At 45.2% G+C, this 19,957-nt stretch overlaps 1 protein-coding gene across 1 annotated transcript in view; it reads right to left on the bottom strand.

The window, feature by feature from the left end:
- scube1 (signal peptide, CUB domain, EGF-like 1) overlaps window positions 1-19,957 on the bottom strand; it is a gene marked incomplete at both ends in the record, with an annotated part of 286,301 nt that overhangs the window by 167,192 nt on the left and 99,152 nt on the right. The gene's annotated exons all lie outside the window — the stretch shown is intronic.

The raw sequence follows: 19,957 nt of genomic DNA, 5'->3' as shown, positions 1-19,957 counted from the left end.
AACAATCAACCACAGGATCAAGGATATGGAGGGAGTTTGGGTGGAAAAACATAATTAGATTCTTTATAACACCAGAAATACAGGGCAATTACACACCAGCACAGAAACCATGTTGGAGAAAATGTGGACAAGAAGTAGCGAACCACACACACATATTCTGGGGTTGTCAGAAAATAAGAAACTATTGGGAAGAGATAGGAGAGATAATAAATGAAATAGTAGGATACAAAATACCCCAGGCAGGCCAAGTATTGTATCTGGGGAACCTATCACAGGAAGGAATTCAGGGGGAAGACAAATACTTGATTAAGATACTATTAGTAGCAGCCAAGAAAGCTTTGACTAAACTGTAGTACAGAGTAGAAGCACCGACGAAGGAACAATGGACAGAGATAATAGAGGAAATGGAGAGAATCACACATATGCTGAGGCTGCAAGAGGAGAAATTTGAGTCAAAATGGGGAAAGTGGGAGGAATATAGGAAGAAAAGGAACGACATCACAGAAGAATGAAAGGGAAACAAGAAAATAAATGGAAATGTAAATAAACAATGTAAATATAGAATGGACCGAAGGACCCATGTCACCCTTTTTTCTTCTCTCATTTTTGTCTTTTATTTTTAATTATTTTTTTTATATTATGTCTTTATAGTTTTGTATGTTGAAGTATGTTGAAAAGAAATCTGTACTTCTGGCGAATTTCCAACATTGTGTAATTTCTCCTTACGCTTCATAACAATCTCCAGTTCAAGAAGTGCATCTGAGCTGCTTCCGCGTTGGAAACGAATGAGGAAGGGTGAGGCGTGATCACTTCCGGCGTAATATAGAGGACGCATGGGAGTGGCGTGGTCACGTGCAAGTGGGTGCATTTGTTTTGTTTCCCAGAGCACACTAGGTGCTGGAGATAATGGTATATCTCAGTAGGCAGAGCGAGACGCGAAGCCAGATGATATATAACCTAGAACGTTGAAGCCAGGTCACCAGGGTCTTGAGTCAGGATTAGGGGGGACTCGTCGAAGCCCGTCATCTTTGTCCGATGATGTAAGATCGTATGATTTGAGGGAGGACCCACCTGTTTAAACTTGTCATTTTGGTCATGTGATCAGCTGGTCTTGAATGTCTATAAATATCAATGTTATTGTGAAATACCAGACCTTCCTTCTGGGGAACCATCTTTCTGTTCTGTTGTGAACTACAGTACATAACTACAGTACATAACTACAGTACATAACTACAGCACATAACTACAGCACATAACTACGGTACATAACTACAGTACATAACTACAGTACATAACTACAGTACATATAACTGAATAAAGTACCTCTGATTAAGTCCAGCCTCGTCTATTTTCATTAAAGAAGCTCCATTCTCCTTCAGTACCCTAATGATATGTCATACATTATACAGACACACACACTGACCAATACACACCCACACACACACACACACACACACACACACACACACTGACCAACACACTGACCAATACACGGCACACACACAAACACACACACACTGACCAATACACACACACACACACTGACCAATACACACACACACTGACCAATACACACCCACACACACAAACACACACACTGACCAATACACACACACACACACACACACACACACGGACCAATACACACACACACACACACACACACACACTGACCAATACACACACACACACACACACAGACACACACACACACTGACCAATACACACCCACACACACAAACACACACACTGACCAATACACACACACACACACACACACACTGACCAATACACACCCACACACAAACACACACACTGACCAATACACACACACACACAAACACACACACACTGACCAATACACACACACACTGACCAATACACACCCACACACACTGACCAATACACCCAATATGCACAATCATTTAACAATATTTGATTTACAGTGACTGAAAAGGTACAGACTGAAGCATAATGCTTATACATGCCTGTCCTATATTCTTAACAAAATTAATACTCCAAAACAGTATTCTAAAAGAAAATAACAAAAAAAACAGTATTATTCACCTTTGTAGCTTTACAAACCATTTTCTTAAAAACTCCAACATTTTGGGAAATTAGCTCATTTAACATCTTCCCTGGAGTTAGACAAGAAGATGCATACCTTTTTTGTCTCTCTGCATGCATTAGGCTTAGGGAACGCCCGCACCGTTAGCGTAGCTTAGCTTCATCACTGGAAGTGGGTCAGACCTTTACCCTGAAGTTCCCTACAGTCACGAAATACACTCCAAATACAACTCCAAAACGTTCCTGTAAACATGTTGTGACCTGTGTATTTACCATGTGGAGAAATACAAAATAATTGAATTCGACATTTACGTTTTCTAAGCAAATATACTCTGAAAATGTTTTTGCCAAACCACAGGCACTCCTCTCTGGGCTCAGTGATTTCACGTCACCAGTGCTACTTTCTAACGTCGAGGTCAGTGTTTGTTTACATTTTCATTTCATTTAAAAAGGATCCGAACCGATTGACTGTGGTAAGTTTTAAGGGGCTAGCGTTACACAATAAATGAGTTATAATAATACCACAAGTGTGGATTCACTCGCCCAAACCCTGTAGCCATGCATCGCAGTCATGAAAGGGGCTAACTAGGTCGATATTCCAGCAACGTTGTAACTGTTCTATTCATCAATCTCACAATATTCGCTAACGTTAGACAGATGGAATACAGCCTTCCATCTAAAAACATAAATGAAAACTTGCCACAGTCATGGTATCCATAGACTTCAATCGGTTCAGATCCTTTGAATGAAATGAAAATGTAAACAAACACTGACCTCGACGTTAGAAAGTAGCACTGGTGACGTGAAATCACTGAGCCCAGAGAGGAGTGGTTTGGCAAAAAATAGTTCAGAGTATATTTGCTTAGAAAACGTAAATGTCGAATTCAATTCTTTTTTATTTCTCCACGTGGTAAATACACAGGTCACAACATGTTTACAGGAACGTTTTGGAGTTGTATTTGGAGTGTATTTCGTGACTGTAGGGGACTGTAGGGAACTTCAGGGTAAAGGTCTGACCCACTTCCAGTGATGAAGCTAAGCTACGGTAACGGTGCTGGCGTTCCCTAAGCCTAATGCATGCACAGAGACAAAAAAGGTATGTATCTTCTTGTCTAACTCCAGGGAAGATGTTAAATAAGCTAATTTCCCAAAATGTTGGAGTTTTCCTTTAACTGTATATCAGCATTGTTCCACAAGTTAACCCCAACAATAGAAATACATCTCCTTTTAATCCCTTTCTTAGCTTTTTGAACACTAAATTTACAAATATCTCTCAAATCATATTTTCTTTCATGTATTGAAAAAAACCTTTGCACCCCGTCCAGGAGTAACTTTGCTTTAGCTCTGTACATTATTTGCATAATTTTATAATAAACCAAATCATTACATTTCATAACATGAGACTTTATAAACAATGGATTTGTGTGGTCATAGTATCCAGCCTTAAACACACACACACACACACACACACACACACACACACACACACACACACACACACACACACACACACACACACACACACACACACACACACACTGACCAATACACACCCGCACACACACACACACACACACATATATATATACATAATCAGACCAATACACACACACATATGTGACCCTGCACAGCGATTTGTGCCACAAATGATGTGGCATACATTGATGGGTTATTTAGAATCTTGTAAAACAGATTTGTTTCTGTTTGATTTAAGCTGTGAAAAAACTCCTCTTGAAGAAAAGGCTAGAATTAACACCTCTGTTTATTTTACACAATTCCTGTGAGTCTATGGAACACATCTGTAAGGTTTTTTTCAATACAATTTATTGTTTTGTATTTTTAATCAAGTACTTTGGTGCACCACTTTGCGAGCGTCTAGCAGCTCGGGCTGCATTTTTCACCGAACATATAATATACCGTTAGAAAGATCTATTTGTTGCCGTTCGAATATGACGATATGTGAGGCGAGTGTGTTTTTACGCGCTGTGCGTCAGATGACCACCCCGGACTCCGAGCGCTCCTGAACGGCCAATCATTCACTGATGGCGAAAATGATTAGTCAGCGTTGTAGCCAATGTGTGTACGTTTCCAACTATACCCCACGTGGGGGGGTGTGAATAAAGGAGATAGGTGAAAGTTGACGAGCGAAAACGGGAAGTGAATCAGACTTCAGAACAAACGGCGGTGGTGGCTGGGTGGCGCAGCGGACTAAGCGCTCGTCACCAACACGAGATACACTGGTATCGAATCCGGCTGTCAGCGTTGCCTCCGGCTTGGCCGGCCGCCATGCTGGCTCAATTGGCAGAGTCAGCGGGAGGAAAGCCGGTGGGGTGGTATTCTGGTCGTTGTAAACAGCGACTCCTACAGGTCGGTCAGGGCGCCTGCACAGCGAGGAAGGGAGATGGTGAGGGTAGTGTGAGCCTCCCACACGTTACACCTCACCAATGAGAGTCCGCGCTGGCAGGTGAAAAGATGCTGCTGGCTGACTCCGCATGTATCGGAGGGGACATGCGATAGTATCTATCAACCCTTCATAGACCGACCAGTGGGGGGGCACATGCAAGCAACGACCAGGAAGGGGAGGGGGGAATTGGCACGACTAAATTAGGATGGGAGAAAAACACAGAAAAACAGGAGGAGAAAAAGTGGATAAAAGAAAATTAAAAACGGCGGTGGATAAGGAAATGGATTTTGGAGAGCTTTTATTTTTTCGTCGGTTTTACTCAGACGTCTCTCAAAGACCCATTTCTGAACGTAATTGTATACAATTTGGAACTGTACATAAGATTTCAGGCTATGGAACCGCTGTGTTTTACAGCTTATACCTCTATGCTGGAATATTGGAATATGGAATCTTGCAACCACTACAGAAAAATGTGAGTACACAAGTTCAAGTTCAACTCAAGTTCAGACCTCTGTTACTCTATTTCATTAGCACTAAAAGTAATTTTCCTTTTTTGGTATTAGTAACTTCAGAATGTTATCTTTCAAAAGAGACCAGGCTCATGCATGTGCTATAAGTATAAAGTATAAAGCCCAATGCAAACGGCGGGCGATTTTTGTCAGGCGACCCACTTTTTAAGCGAGGCGACGACAGAATTGTATCGCTTCCATTGTTATGAATGAGACAACGCACACGGCAGGAGATTTTCGAGCGACGATCGCGCAGCAACTTCTGTCGCCTGGCTAAATATCGCCCCAATCCTATTTTTTTTGGTGACGGCAGGCGACACAGCAAGGACAATGAGGAAATAACATTACTTCTACTGGTGTATCATTTGTAATATAAATTAATGTATCAATACATTCATTGATCAATAACCTACATATTATTACCATGCTACTTATGTTAATTATTCATTAACAGGAACCATTTAAATAAATAACGTTAGTTGGAGAACTGAAGGTTTAGTGGCCGCTTGTCATTAACTAATAAATTGACAATCCGCCACGATGCACCTACTAGATGTTTTTATACTCGGGTAACAAAATAAGTTGTGGATGTTAACAGAGTTTAATGTCCAGGCTGCAGCTGATGTAGTTTGTAAGGTTTATTGTCCAAAGAAATGATGGTTGAGAACAAAACAGTTTGCGTCTTCCGTGAAAAAAACGTTCTCTCTCAGCAGGTGCATAACATTACTTGTTCAATCGGTGGTAATGAACGTATTGTAGCGATCAGTCATGCAGTAATGTCAGGAAGAATGAGGAGAGGTTGTATTCGTATATGGTGGTTTAATATATATGGCTGCTCAACTAACAATAAACACTATACAACAACCATCAAATGCACACAGCACACACATCCACATGCACACACTCACTTTAAACAAACAACACACTGCAGCACCCACTCTCCACACTTTAGATCACCTAAACACACTTTATATTTATTGGTAAAGGATTTGCACTACAACTCGTACACCTTACTGTAAATTGTACCTAAATTGTACCTCATCCCATTTCTGCTTTGCACTATATAGTATTGTATATTAGTATATTGCATAGTATATTGTATATTGTATGGTAACTCAGTTACTTCTAGTCTGCATCGAACATTGTACATATGTCTATACTGAACACTGGGACCTCTATTTTTACTTCTTTTTACATGCTACTTTATTTTATTTCATACGTATCTTGTCTAGCACAGTCTCTGGAGCGTAACAGTAAGAAGCACTTTGTATAAAAGTATTCTGTACTTCTGTATGACAACTATTAAAGAAACTTGAAACTTCCAGCTCAATATGGGTTTTACAGGTTAATACTTCCCTCGTAATGCACAACACAGCTACCTGCTAATTCATCTCTTAGTTCACGACAACCTAACGTCCGGTCCGTCCTCCTATATCTCCCGGGGGGAAACACCCCCAGATAGACAGAGCGACACATAGCTTATTATACCTGAACGGTCGTGTCTGGTGTGGGCGGGCCAAGCGACAGTCGTTGAGCGACAGTCGTTGAGCGACAGACGATCGCATCGCCAGGCGACGTCGGTCGCCCACCGTGTGCTTTGGACCTCAAGTTCAAGTAAAAAATAAATGGCCACTTTTCTGGGTGCCTGTTAAGAAGTTAAGGACATGCAGCCTGGGTTTATTTAATGGTGTTCGTCACCAGTGTTGAGAGTAATGGGCTCCATCCCTCCACACCACTGGGGAGAAATTACAGAGAGGACCCCACTAACTATTTCCTCTGGGGATTAGAAAGAGGGCTCTTTTAGAGGAGAGGAAATGAGAGGTCTTTGTACTCCCTCCCTTTCTCTCTCTCTCTTCCCCTCCCTCTATCTTTCTCTCTATCTCTCTCTCTTTCCCTCCCTCTATCTTTCTGTCTCTCTCTTTCCCTCCCCCTATCTTTCTCTCTCTCTCTTTCCCTCCCTCTATCTTTCTCTCTATCTCTCTCTTTCCCTCCCTCTATCTATCTCTATCTCTCTTTCCCTGCCTCTATCTTTCTCTATCTCTCTTTCCCTCCCTCTATCTTTCTCTCTATCTCTCTCTTTCCCTCCCTCTATCTTTCTCTCTCTCTTTCCCTCCCTCTATCTTTCTCTCTATCTATCTCTCTTTCCCTCCCTCTATCTTTCTGTCTCTCTCTTTCCCTCCCTCTATCTTTATCTCTCTCTCTTTCCCTCCCTCTATCTTTCTCTCTATCTCTCTCTTTCCCTCCCTTTATCTATCTCTATCTCTCTGTCCCTCCCTCTATCTTTATCTATCTCTCTTTCCCTCCCTCTATCTTTCTCTCTATCTCTGTCTTTCCCTCCCTCTATCTTTCTCTCTCTCTTTCCCTCCCTCTATCTTTCTCTCTATCTCTCTCTCTCTTTCCCTCCCTCTATCTTTCTGTCTCTCTCTTTCCCTCCCTCTATCTTTCTCTCTCTCTCTTTCCCTCCCTCTATCTTTCTCTCTATCTCTCTCTTTCCCTCCCTCTATCTATCTCTATCTCTCTTTCCCTGCCTCTATCTTTCTCTATCTCTCTTTCCCTCCCTCTATCTTTCTCTCTATCTCTCTCTTTCCCTCCCTCTATCTTTCTCTCTCTCTTTCCCTCCCTCTATCTTTCTCTCTATCTATCTCTCTTTCCCTCCCTCTATCTTTCTGTCTCTCTCTTTCCCTCCCTCTATCTTTATCTCTCTCTCTTTCCCTCCCTCTATCTTTCTCTCTATCTCTCTCTTTCCCTCCCTTTATCTATCTCTATCTCTCTGTCCCTCCCTCTATCTTTATCTATCTCTCTTTCCCTCCCTCTATCTTTCTCTCTATCTCTGTCTTTCCCTCCCTCTATCTTTCTCTCTCTCTTTCCCTCCCTCTATCTTTCTCTCTATCTCTCTCTTTCCCTCCCTCTATCTTTCTCTCTCTCTCTTTCCCTCCCTCTATCTTTCTCTCTCTCTCTTTCCCTCCCTCTATCTATCTCTATCTCTCTGTCCCTCCCTCTATCTTTCTCTATCTCTCTTTCCCTCCCTCTATCTTTCTCTATCTCTCTTTCCCTCCCTCTATCTTTCTCTATCTCTCTTTCCCTCCCTCTATCTTTCTCTCTATCTCTGTCTTTCCCTCCCTCTATCTTTCTATCTCTCTCTCTTTCCCTCCCTCTATCTTTCTCTCTGTCTCTCTCTTTCCCTCCCTCTATCTTTCTCTCTCTCTTTCCCTCCCTCTATCTTTCTCTCTCTCTCTTTCCCTCCCTCTATCTCTCTCTTTCCCTCCCTCTATCTTTATCTCTCTATTTCCCTCCATCCCTTTCCATGGCTCTATCTTTCTCTCTTTTTCCCTCCCTCTATCTTTCTCTCTCTCTCTTTCCCTCCATCCCTTTCCATCCCTCTATCTTTCTCTCTCTTTCTCTCCCTCTATCTTTCTCTCTATCTCTCTTTCCCTCCCTCTATCTCTCTCTTTCCCTCCCTCTATCTTTCTCTCTCTCTTTCCCTCCATCCCTTTCCATCCCTCTATATTTCTCTCTCTTTCCCTCCCTCTATCTTTCTCTCTATTCCTCCCTCTATCTTTCTCTCTATCTCTTTCTCTTTCCCTCCCTATCTTTCTCTCTATCTCTTTCTCTTTCCCTCCCTATCTTTCCCTCTCTCTCTTTCCATCCCTCTATCTTTCTCTCTATTTCCCTCCCTCTATCTTTCTCTCTCTCCATCCATTTCCTCCCTCTATTTCATTCTATGTCTCTCTTTATCCCTTGCTCTCTTTTCTTTCTCATTTGTCATGTTTATATTGTCTGTCCCATCCTCCCCCCCCCCTCTCTCTCTCTCTCTCTCTCTCTCTCTCTCTCTCTCTCTCTCTCTCTCTCTCTCTCTCTCTCTCTCTCTCTCTCTCTCTCTCTCTTTTTTTTTCTGCCAACCTGCTCATTGGGACCAATTAGGGGTTAAGTGTCTTTCTTGCTCAAGGACAATTCGACACACTGCCCGGAAGGAGCGGGAATCGATCAATAACCTATCAATAACCTCAAAGATAATGTTTCATAACCTATCAAAGATAATGTTTCATCATTAGGACAAGACACCAAAAGAAGAACATATCAAAGATAATAATTAGAACAGTGCTGTGTCTCTCGTGGGCTGTGTCTCTGGTGGGCTGTGTGTCTGGGTTAGGGTTAGCTGAGGGGCTGTGTGTCTGGTTAGGGTTAGCTGAGGGGCTGTGTGTCTGGTTAGGGTTAGCTGAGGGGCTGTGTGTCTGGTTAGGGTTAGCTGAGGGGCTGTGTGTCTGGGTTAGGGTTAGCTGAGGGGCTGTGTGTCTGGTTAGGGTTAGCTGAGGGGCTGTGTGTCTGGTTAGGGTTAGCTGAGGGGCTGTGTGTCTGGTTAGGGTTAGCTGAGGGGCTGTGTGTCTGGTTAGGGTTAGCTGAGGGGCTGTGTGTCTGGTTAGGGTTAGCTGAGGGGCTGTGTGTCTGGTTAGGGTTAGCTGAGGGGCTGTGTGTCTGGTTAGGGTTAGCTGAGGGGCTGTGTGTCTGGTTAGGGTTAGCTGAGGGGCTGTGTGTCTGGTTAGGGTTAGCTGCTGTGTGTCTGATGGCTGTGTGTCTGGGTTAGGGTTAGCTGAGGGGCTGTGTGTCTGGTTAGGGTTAGCTGAGGGGCTGTGTGTCTGGTTAGGGTTAGCTGAGGGGCTGTGTGTCTGGTTAGGGTTAGCTGCTGTGTGTTTGATGGTTGTGTGTCTGGTTAGGGTTAGCTGAGGGGCTGTGTGTCTGGTTAGGGTTAGCTGATGGGCTGTGTGTCTGGTTAGGGTTAGCTGCTGTGTGTTTGATGGTTGTGTGTCTGGTTAGGGTTAGCTGAGGGGCTGTGTGTCTGGTTAGGGTTAGCTGAGGGGCTGTGTGTCTGATGGGCTGTGTGTCTGGTTAGGGTTAGCTGCTGTGTGTCTGAGGGGCTGTGTGTCTGGTTAGGGTTAGCTGAGGGGCTGTGTATCTGAGGGGCTGTGTGTCTGGTTAGGGTTAGCTGAGGGGCTGTGTGTCTGATGGTTGTGTGTCTGGTTAGGGTTAGCTGAGGGGCTGTGTGTCTGGTTAGGGTTAGCTGAGGGGCTGTGTTTCTGGTTAGGGTTAGCTGAGGGGCTGTGTGTCTGTATCATCACCTTCTGACCCAGAGCGGTGAACACATGAACACACGCCTCCCAGCTACAGTATGACACATCTTTTCTACACTTGCTTCCAGTGAAGCGTGGAAAGGCCAGTGTTGACCCCCTACTGTATATCTCCATAGCTGAAGCGCAGGCTAACCGCCCGTCAGTCCATCAGCTGGTCTGTGAAAGGACCACTCATTCTCCAGAGTCAGAGTCAGAGATACAGATTCCCTCTCTGTGTGTACAGTAGAAAGCTATACGGACCACTAGCCTCGCGTGAAACTCTGGAAGATGTGTTTTTGGTCAATAGCTAGGCTAGCTGATCCGTATCCACTTCTATTCATTTGTGCTAAGCTAGCTTGCAGCCGGATTGCTTCCTACTGAACACACAGAGAGGAGACTGGTATCTATCTTCTTGTCTGACTCTGGAGAAGACGGTGAGAGCGTGTGTCCCAAAATGTTGGCATGTTCCTTTAAAGTAATATGGTGTAAAAAGTGAGGACAGCAGCCAGCAGCGAGCCTGCGACGTCAGCCTGCCTGAATAAGACTTAGTTCTGTATTCTCTCTCCCTCTCAGACATTCTCTATCCATTATAGCACTCTCTCTCTCTTCCTCATTTATACTGAATGTCTTCTGCCAAGTTTCTCTCTCTCTCCCCATCTACCTCCTCCTTTCTCTCTCTTTGTCTGTATCTCTCCCCCCCCCCCGCCCCCTGGGGCCCTCTCTGAGTTCCTGACATATCTCCCAGCACACGCGGGGTTACAGTGGGGGCTTGTATTTGAGTGCGGTCTTTACCTGGCGACATATTTCTCCACTTTTAGAATGTGGCGCTGGGCTTGTTAAGCCACTGCTGAAGTGGACAGGAGCCTTTGAGAGCCTTGTTAACAGCATGAGGAGAGGGGGGGGGGGGAGAGGGGGGGGAGAGAGGGGGGGGGAGAGAGGGAGGGGGAGAGAGGGAGGAGGGGAGAGGGAGGGAGGGAGAGAGGGGGGAGAGAGAGGGGGGAGGGGGGAGAGAGAGAGGGGGGAGAGGAGGGAGAGAGGGGGAGGAGGAGTGGGAGAGGAGATGAGGGGGAGGAGAGGAGAGAGGAGGGGGGAGATGAGAGGGAGAGAGGGAGGGGAGAGGGAGAGAGGAGGGAGAGAGAGGGGGGAGAGAGAGGGGGGAGAGAGGGAGAGGAGAGAGGGAGAGGGGGGGGAGGAGAGGGAGGGGGGATAGGGAGGGGAGAGAGAGGAGGGGGGAGAGGGAGGGGGGGAGAGAGAGGGGGGAGAGAGGGAGTGAGAGAGAGGGGGGAGAGGGAGAGGGAGGAGGGGGAGGGAGGGGGGAGGGAGGGGGAGGGGAGGGAGTGAGAGAGAGGGGGGGGGGGAGAAAGATTGTGTCCAACACGAACCGGTAGTTTTTGTTTTTTTCATGCAAGGTGCCAACCTTCTCATCGGAAGCAGTTAGGGGTTAAGTGTCTTGCTCAAAGACACTTTGACACACTGTCAGGAGGAGCCGGAATCGAACCAGGAACCATCTGATTACCAGACGACCACTCTACCTCCTGAGCTGACTTGATTGATTGAAAGCTTCATTAACAGATTGCAGAATGGGTACAATACAGTACGGCTCAATACAAACACCTGCTAAGAGGATGCAGACCAGAAAAATACTTTCGTCTTGTTTACATAAGGGTCCTCCATTTTCAATTCATCCAGACATTTATGACATACAAGACATACAAATATATTGCCAATTCCCCCCTCCCCTTCCTGGTCGTTGCTCGCATGTGCCCCTCACTGGTCGGTCTAGGGAGGGTTGATAGATACTATCACATGTCCCCTCCGATACATGCAGAGTCAGCCAGCCACTTCTTTTCACCTGACAGCACGGACTCTCATTGGTGAGGTGTAACGTGTGGGAGGCTCACACTACCCTCACCATCTCCCTTCCTCGCTGTGCAGGCGCCCTGACCGACCTGTAGGAGTCGCTGTTTACAACGACCAGATTACCACCCACCGGCTTCCCTCCCGCTGACTCTGCCAATTGAGCCAGTATGACGGCCGGCCAAGCCGGAGGCAACACTGACAGCCGGATTCGATACCAGTGTCTCTCGCGTTGGTGACAAGTGCTTAGTCCGCTGCGCCACCTAGCCGCCACTATTTTATATATTTTTTTATTTTTTTATTAACTTTTTTTTTTTTCTCCTTCTTTTTCCGATTTTTCTCCCGTCCCACTGTTAGTCGTTATGCCAATTCCCAACCCCCTTCCTGGTTGTTGCGCACTTTCCCCTACTGTTGGTCCGAGAGGCCGGAGACTGTCACATGCTTTCCTCCGACACATGTGCAGCCAGCCGGCAGCCAGCCTGGCCGCGCAGATTCTCACTGGGAGAGTGTAACGTGTGGGAGGCCACACTACCTCTCACCAGATCCTACCTTCGCTGAGCAGGCGCTCCGACCGAACTGTAGGGGTCGCTGTCCACAACGCCCAGGACCCACCCACGGCTCGCCTCCCCCTAACTCAGCCAAACGAGTTAGTATAGCGATCAGCCCGAGCCAAGGCAATTCTGACTCTCCGGGAGTCGAGACCGCAGCCTCTTGCATTGGTGACGAGCACAATCTCCGCTACGCCACCTGACCGCCATTTATTTTTATTTATAGACTATGTGCATTTACATTAACTCATTTGTTTATATACGTTATTGGGCGCCATCCTTTGAATTCCAACCACGTATATGTACCGCATCCAGCTAGATGGCGTATCGAGCACCCTTTGAAACCTTGTATCTTGGCCTGTGCAACGGTCAAATGTCACCGGGCTCACTTTTCTTTGTCGGGCGAATGGAGCGGTTATAGCGATCGGATTGAGACGCGTCAAATGCTCCTGAGCCATGATGTGTGGTGGATTATGTTGGCGACACGGTCGACACGGTCGACACCAATACTGGGACTCACGATCAGATAATTGGAATATTCTTTTTGGGGTACATCCTAGTGAAGGTAAGGGCTATATGATATCAATCCTGCCTTGATCCAACCATGTCTTCATCCCGATCACAACATATGTGTGTAACGTTACTCCACAACGTATGCCGTTGGTGATGATCAAAGCATCAAAAAACAACCCCCCCCCCCTTTCATGCATTCATGATGAAACATACCTATGATATAGATTTGATTTGGGAATAATAGCGTGTACAGGCAAGAAACAGCAACGTTTATAGTAGAATTGACGTATAAGCCTATTACTCAGCCTTTCGGGAATGACCCCAGACCATACTATAACCATACTTATATTCACCACGGTATAACACGGGAACGTATGGATGGAAAAATTCATCATTTTTCACATATTGAACGATAGATAGGTGATGTCAAATGGGCCATAGTATTGTATCCATAGCTATAATATAGAATATAATTATAGCTCTACAAACAAGGTGACGCACTCCTATTTTTTAAAGCGTGGCAGTGCTAGAGCGGGGCCCCGTCTAATCCCCGGCGGGGAATGAGTTAACAGAACCGGAGAAAGAAATGTAAATAATGGGCCAGCTATTCGCTTTTGGGAGACAGGCAGAGATGACACCTGGGCCCTGTTTCTTGTACCTGGATAACTGAGTTAGCCGGATAACTTTAACTGGATAACTGAGTTAGCCGGACTTTCGGGTTCCATGTACGTGGATTTTCCAAATCACCATGACAACATATCCAAAAGTTTGAGCCTGGTCGAAAGCAGAGTTCAAGTTCAACTTAGCCTGAACCATCGCCACGCCCCCGCAAAGAAGTGACGGCCCGTTTCCTGAAACTATTCCCACAGTCTACGATCTGCATTATACCATTCGGAATTACGTTCTTGTGCTCCATTCTTCCAGAGGGGGCTTTTGAAATGTAAAATAGACCCAAAATGCTGATACTAAATTCACTTTGTCCTAAATAATGCACGTTATATATACCGTGGCGACGGTGGCGCTCGCTCGTGCGATGTACACATTATGTGGTTATTTTAATTGTAACTGGGATTAAGATGTCTGATGAGATGCGCTGTTTGACGGATTTGAGAAATTGAATGAGCCGTTGACGTCACATTAATGAATGAGGATAAAGAGATAAACTTCATTCATAACAAAGGATATTCTAAACACGGGTCTCTCGTTCATTAATGTATAAACAATGAATTTATCCCATCTGGCACAGTGGTCCAGCGGTAGTGCTCAAGCCTGCCAACCCAGCGACCGGGGTTCAAAACCCGGTCTTTCCAATATGATTTTTTTGAATATAATATTAATGATTATACGCCAAAGTAGCCTGGTTTTAAGTTAAAATATTATAAATCTACATGCATTGAGGATGTCATTCTTTATATAGCTCTCAACGTGCACCAAATTGAATTATTCCTATATTGCAAAAAGAAGGAGACGACTAGGGTCTTGAACCCCGGTCGTCTGTGTGAAAGTCAAAAGAACAACCCGTTAGACCACATTGGAGATAAGTTAAAGATTGACTATACATCAATCAATGGGTAAGAGAGCCGTATCGTAATTCTGTATAACAGTTAACTAATTATTTTCGCTAGCAAGATCTCATTTGATTATTCAATCCAGCAGGCAAGTTTAAAGAAATATAATCTGATTGATTGAGGTAATGAGGGACTTAAAATTAGCCTATAGATAACGCATTTAACTTGTCGGCGAGGCGATTGAGCCGTACTGCAATATGTTAATAAAGTTTTAAATCAATTAATCAATCAATGCCGCTAGAGAATCAGGATTTCTGCGATCGACACCTGCTGTCTTCTCAGCTGAGGCGGGCGCGCGCACTGATCCTGAGAATCAAGTCTGGCTTGAGTTAACGAGACTGAATCCACCTTCTTGGAACAGGAAAATCCCGGCTTCAAACATCGGGTTAACTGAAGCTGGATAATGACATCTTGATCGACTTAGTTGAACCACGTACAAGAAACAGGGCCCTGGAAACAAAGCACATGCATGGACACAATACTTTAATGGCGGTGCACAAGTATGCCGTGCAACTTTTCTCTTCATCCAGGGGTGAGTTATTGTGTGTGTGTAAGTAGTTTGCACTGGTAAAGCGATTACGTAATGTTTAACGTTTAATGTAATGTTTACCGTTAGCAAGATAAGCCATACATAAGTTACATCAATCCCCACAATGTCTGCAAATCAAGGTTGTCAAGGTAACGAGTGACATCAACAGCAAGCTATGAATGTACAAGCTATGTTGTTTTGAAATAATTGTGCTACGCAGCGGTAGATTTTTTTCCAAGGATGTGTGTGTGACAGTGTATCTTCTAATTTATAAATTCAGTCTATAGTGTTTTTTAACTGATGATCACTTTTTCCTCTAACAGAATTGGCAAGGACCGCCTTACAGTCATGAAGAGACAGATGTGTGAGGAGGGGATTGCTGCTCGCACTAAAAAGAGAGCTCCACGTACTAACAGGCAGTTCTTAAAACATGAGGATGTGTTTCTTGTTTTAAACATACCACGTTCAAGCCAATCACCATCACCCGCTGAATCACATGACTGAGTTGCCCCCGTATACCTGCATTGAGTTGCTGCGATAAAAATGTACAACAGGGCTCTATGGAAAAACCATGACACTCCTCTGACTAAAAGCACAATGGAGCTCTATGGAGAAACCATGACACTCCTCTGACTAAAAGTACAATGGAGCTCTAAGGCTAGCCATATCACTGAAGAAGGACATTGTCCGAAACATGTCTGCTATTTATTCAGGCTGCCATTAAAAAACATTGAACCTGTGAGTGCTGGTCCGGCTACCCTGCTTTTTGATATACAGCTCTATGGAAAAACCATGGCACTCCCCTGACTAAAAGTACAATGGAGCTCTATGGATAAACCATGACACTCCCCTGACTAAAAGTACAATGGAGCTCTATGGAGAAACCATGACACTCGCCTGACTAAAAGTACAATGGAGCTCTATGGAGAAACCATGACCAGACTAAAAGTATAATGGAGCTCTATGGAGAAACCATGACCTGACTAAAAGTATAATGGAGCTCTATGGAGAAACCATGACCTGACTAAAAGTTGTTTCAAATGAAAACGGCTGGATGTCATTTAGCCAAATCAACATGGCTGAGAGTGTGAGTCTTTCACCTTTTACATAATCTAGCTTTGGCATGGATTGATTGTTTAGATCGCTAGCATGGCTAACAAATGCAAATATATTGTAGTCTGCCCCGTTGTTCTGACCAGGATTACATTCCTCTTTGCCTCCTTGATGCGCCCTGAGTCTATTATCAGCTATGTTTATAGTTATGGTTGATTGTAACTCTAAACAGTATGACACACATTAATTTAGTTAGACAGTTATTGAGAGTAAATTAGCTTGAATATGGTTGTATGTCATCGGGGACATTGAATCCTTGTGTAATTACAGCTCAAAGAAATGATAAGGTAGCAGTCCCTATAAGACAAGGTGTTGTGTTGATTACAGCTTAATGAATAGATAAGGTAACAGTCCCTATAAGACAAGGTGTTGTGTTAATTACAGCTCAAAGAAATGATAAGGTAGCAGTCCCTATAAGACAAGGTGTTGTGTTAATTACAGCTCAAAGAAATGATAAGGTAGCAGTCCCTATAAGACAAGGTGTTGTGTTGATTACAGCTTAATGAATAGATAAGGTAACAGTCCCTATAAGACAAGGTGTTGTGTTAATTACAGCTCAGTGAAATTATAAGGTAACAGTCCCTATAAGACAAGGTGTTGTGTTAATTACAGCTCAAATAAATGATAAGGTAGCAGTCCCTATAAGACAAGGTGTTGTGTTAATTACAGCTCAATGAAATGATAAGGTAGCAGTCCCTATAAGACAAGGTGTTGTGTTAATTACAGCTCAGTGAAATTATAAGTTAGCAGTCCCTATAAGACAAGGTGTTGTGTTGATTACAGCTTAATGAAATGATAAGGTAGCAGTCCCTATAAGACAAGGTGTTGTGTTGATTACAGCTCAATGAAATGATAAGGTAGCAGTCCCTATAAGACAAGGTGTTGTGTTGATTACAGCTTAATGAAATGATAAGGTAGCAGTTCCTATAAGGCAAGGTGTTGCTAATCATTTCATTGAGCTGTAATTAACACAACACAAGGATCCAATGTCCCAGATGACATCACTGGTGGCCATATTCAAACTCATTCACTCTCAATAACTGTCAAACTAAATGAATGTGTGCACAACTGTTTTTTGGATGTGTGTGAGATTATGTGCAAAATAAATCAGCATTGTTGTTTTGGTGAAGTGGCCTAACATTGAGGTGAGTTTGAGTTTATACTGTCTACAGTTTATTATTAAACAACCTAACATCGAGGTGAGTTTGAGTTTAAACTGTCTACAGTTTATTATTAAACAACACCATTCTGTCAAGATGCCCCCCCCCCCACCTCCCCCTTAAGTAGATTAAAACAGAAAGGAGACAGGCTCCAAAGGGGCCTTTAAGACCTGGGACAAAACCAGGCGCCAGCGAGGCTCCTGCACTCACAGACCCTTAGACTCCATTCATTTAAGAGCTGGGAGACCCTGTAAAAGAGCAGCGCTCAGACCGACCACTCAATTAAAGGAATGCTTTGAGAGAAAGTTACTCTGCCTTTTGTTTTGTTTCTCCCTCGCCAGACACTTGTCCCACTGCGAGTAAAAAAAGATTCGACATGTTGTCCTCGTCTTTCCCTGAAACGGCATGCTAGCATTATTAGCATTCCACATTGAATCCATGGGGGCGCTTACTAGCTTGTGGTTAGCCACGCCCCCTGGTTACTAGCTTGTGGTTAGCCATGCCCCCTGGTTACTAGCTTGTGGTTAGCCACGCCCCCTGTTACTAGCTTGTGGTTAGCCACGCCCCCTGGTTACTAGCTTGTGGTTAGCCACGCCCCCTGGTTACTAGCTTGTGGTTAGCCACGCCCCCTGGTTACTAGCTTGTGGTTAGCCACGCCCCATGGTTACTAGCCTGTGGTTAGCCACGCCCCCTGGTTACTAGCCTGTGGTTAGCCACACCCCCTGGTTACTAGCTTGTGGTTAGCCATGCCCCCTGGTTACTAGCTTGTGGTTAGCCATGCCCCCTGGTTACTAGCTTGTGATTAGCCATGCCCCCTGGTTACTAGCCTGTGGTTAGCCATGCCCCCTGGTTACTAGCTTGTGGTTAGCCATGCCCCCTGGTTACTAGCCTGTGGTTAGCCATGCCCCCTGGTTACTAGCTTGTGGTTAGCCACGCCCCCTGGTTACTAGCTTGTGGCTAGCTGCATCCCTGGTTACTAGCTTGTGGTTAGCTGCATCCCTGGTTACTAGCTTGTGGTTAGCCACGCCCCCTGGTTACTAGCTTGTGGCTAGCTGCATCCCCTGGTTACTAGCTTGTGGCTAGCCATGCCCCCTGGTTACTAGGTTGTGGTTAGCCACGCCCCCTGGTTACTAGCTTGTGGCTAGCCACGCCCCCTGGTTACTAGCTTGTGGCTAGCTGCATCCCCTGGTTACTAGCTTGTGGTTAGCCACGCCCCCTGGTTACTAGCTTGTGGTTAGCTGCATCCCCTGGTTACTAGCTTGTGGTTAGCCACGCCCCCTGGTTACTAGCTTGTGGCCAGCTGCATCCCCTGGTTACTAGCTAGCAAACCGAAGCAACCACTGCCTACTCTGTGTTTATTCCTCCCTCACAGCGAGTCCTGCTCCCTGCATCCTCGACGTCACCACACTCAACACTCAATTCACTCAGTTCAATTCTCAAGGTCCCTTGTTGAAAGACACAGCGTTGCGGCCACATCGAGGACCGTCCTCTTAGCCCCCGACCTACAAAGCGCCACCTTGGTGGAAACTCCCAACGAGAGAGAGAGAGAGAGAGAGAGAGAGAGAGAGAGAGAGAGAGAGAGAGAGAGAGAGAGAGAGAGAGAGAGAGAGAAAGAAAAAGAGAGAAAGAAAAAGAGAGAAAGAAAAAGAGAGAAAGACAGACAGATAAATAGAGAGAGACAGAGAGAGAGACAGAGAGAGATAGAGAGAGAAAGAGACAGAGACAGAGACAGAGAGAGAGAGAGAGAGAGAGAGAGAGAGAGAGAGAGAGAGAGAGAGAGAGAGAGAGAGAGAGAAAAGAGAGAGAGAGAGAGAGAGAGAGAGAGAGAGAGAGAGAGAAAAGAGAGAGAGAGAGAGAGAGAGAGAGAGAGAGAGAGAGAGAGAGAGAGAGATCATACAAAGAATCAATGCACAAATCTCCAGATACTGTGCAATGAGCAAACCGTCTACATGGCAGCTCACCCCACCGTAGACCAGCACCGCCGGTATGACACTGTTCACATCTTCAAAAGAGTCCCTAACTTCGCAAAGACCCTGAAAGACGTTGCACTAAACCGCAGCCCCCATCACATCCTACAGGAGCAACAGAGGGACGAACACCTCACCCAGAGCTACACCCAGAAGACCTGTTGCACCCAGAGAACAACAGGCTACAACCAGAGACCCCCCCCCCACAAAGAGCATATCAGACATATGCACAGGCTGCCCACTTTCGACCTGCTCCCCTCCTGCCGACCCCCCCCCCCCCCCCCCCCCGCCCCCGCCAATACACATCCTGCCAACCCCACAACACACATACACACAGCACATGCCACCACCAATCCCATACCACACAGATATACAGGTCAACCCCATGCCCGACAGATCTCCACCCGGGGAGCTGACCGTGCTTCAGAAGATCAGCAAGCTCTACTCAATTGTGGTCCAGGACAAAACCACTGGAATATAACACTGTAAATAATGTAATATAAATCTTTCACCATTTCAAGCTGGAATATACAAGGTCTGAGGTCAACTGCCCTTGGAACAAAGAGCAGAAACCCAGACTTTATCACAGAAATGTGAAACACAGACATCATGGTCCT

Source organism: Notolepis coatsorum (genome assembly GCF_963971535.1).
Source record: "Notolepis coatsorum genome assembly, chromosome: 15".
In the NCBI taxonomy this organism is placed as follows: Eukaryota; Metazoa; Chordata; class Actinopteri; order Aulopiformes; family Paralepididae; genus Notolepis; species Notolepis coatsorum.
Note: the sequence above shows the minus strand (reverse complement) of the source record. Positions and strands in the feature narration are given on the sequence as shown.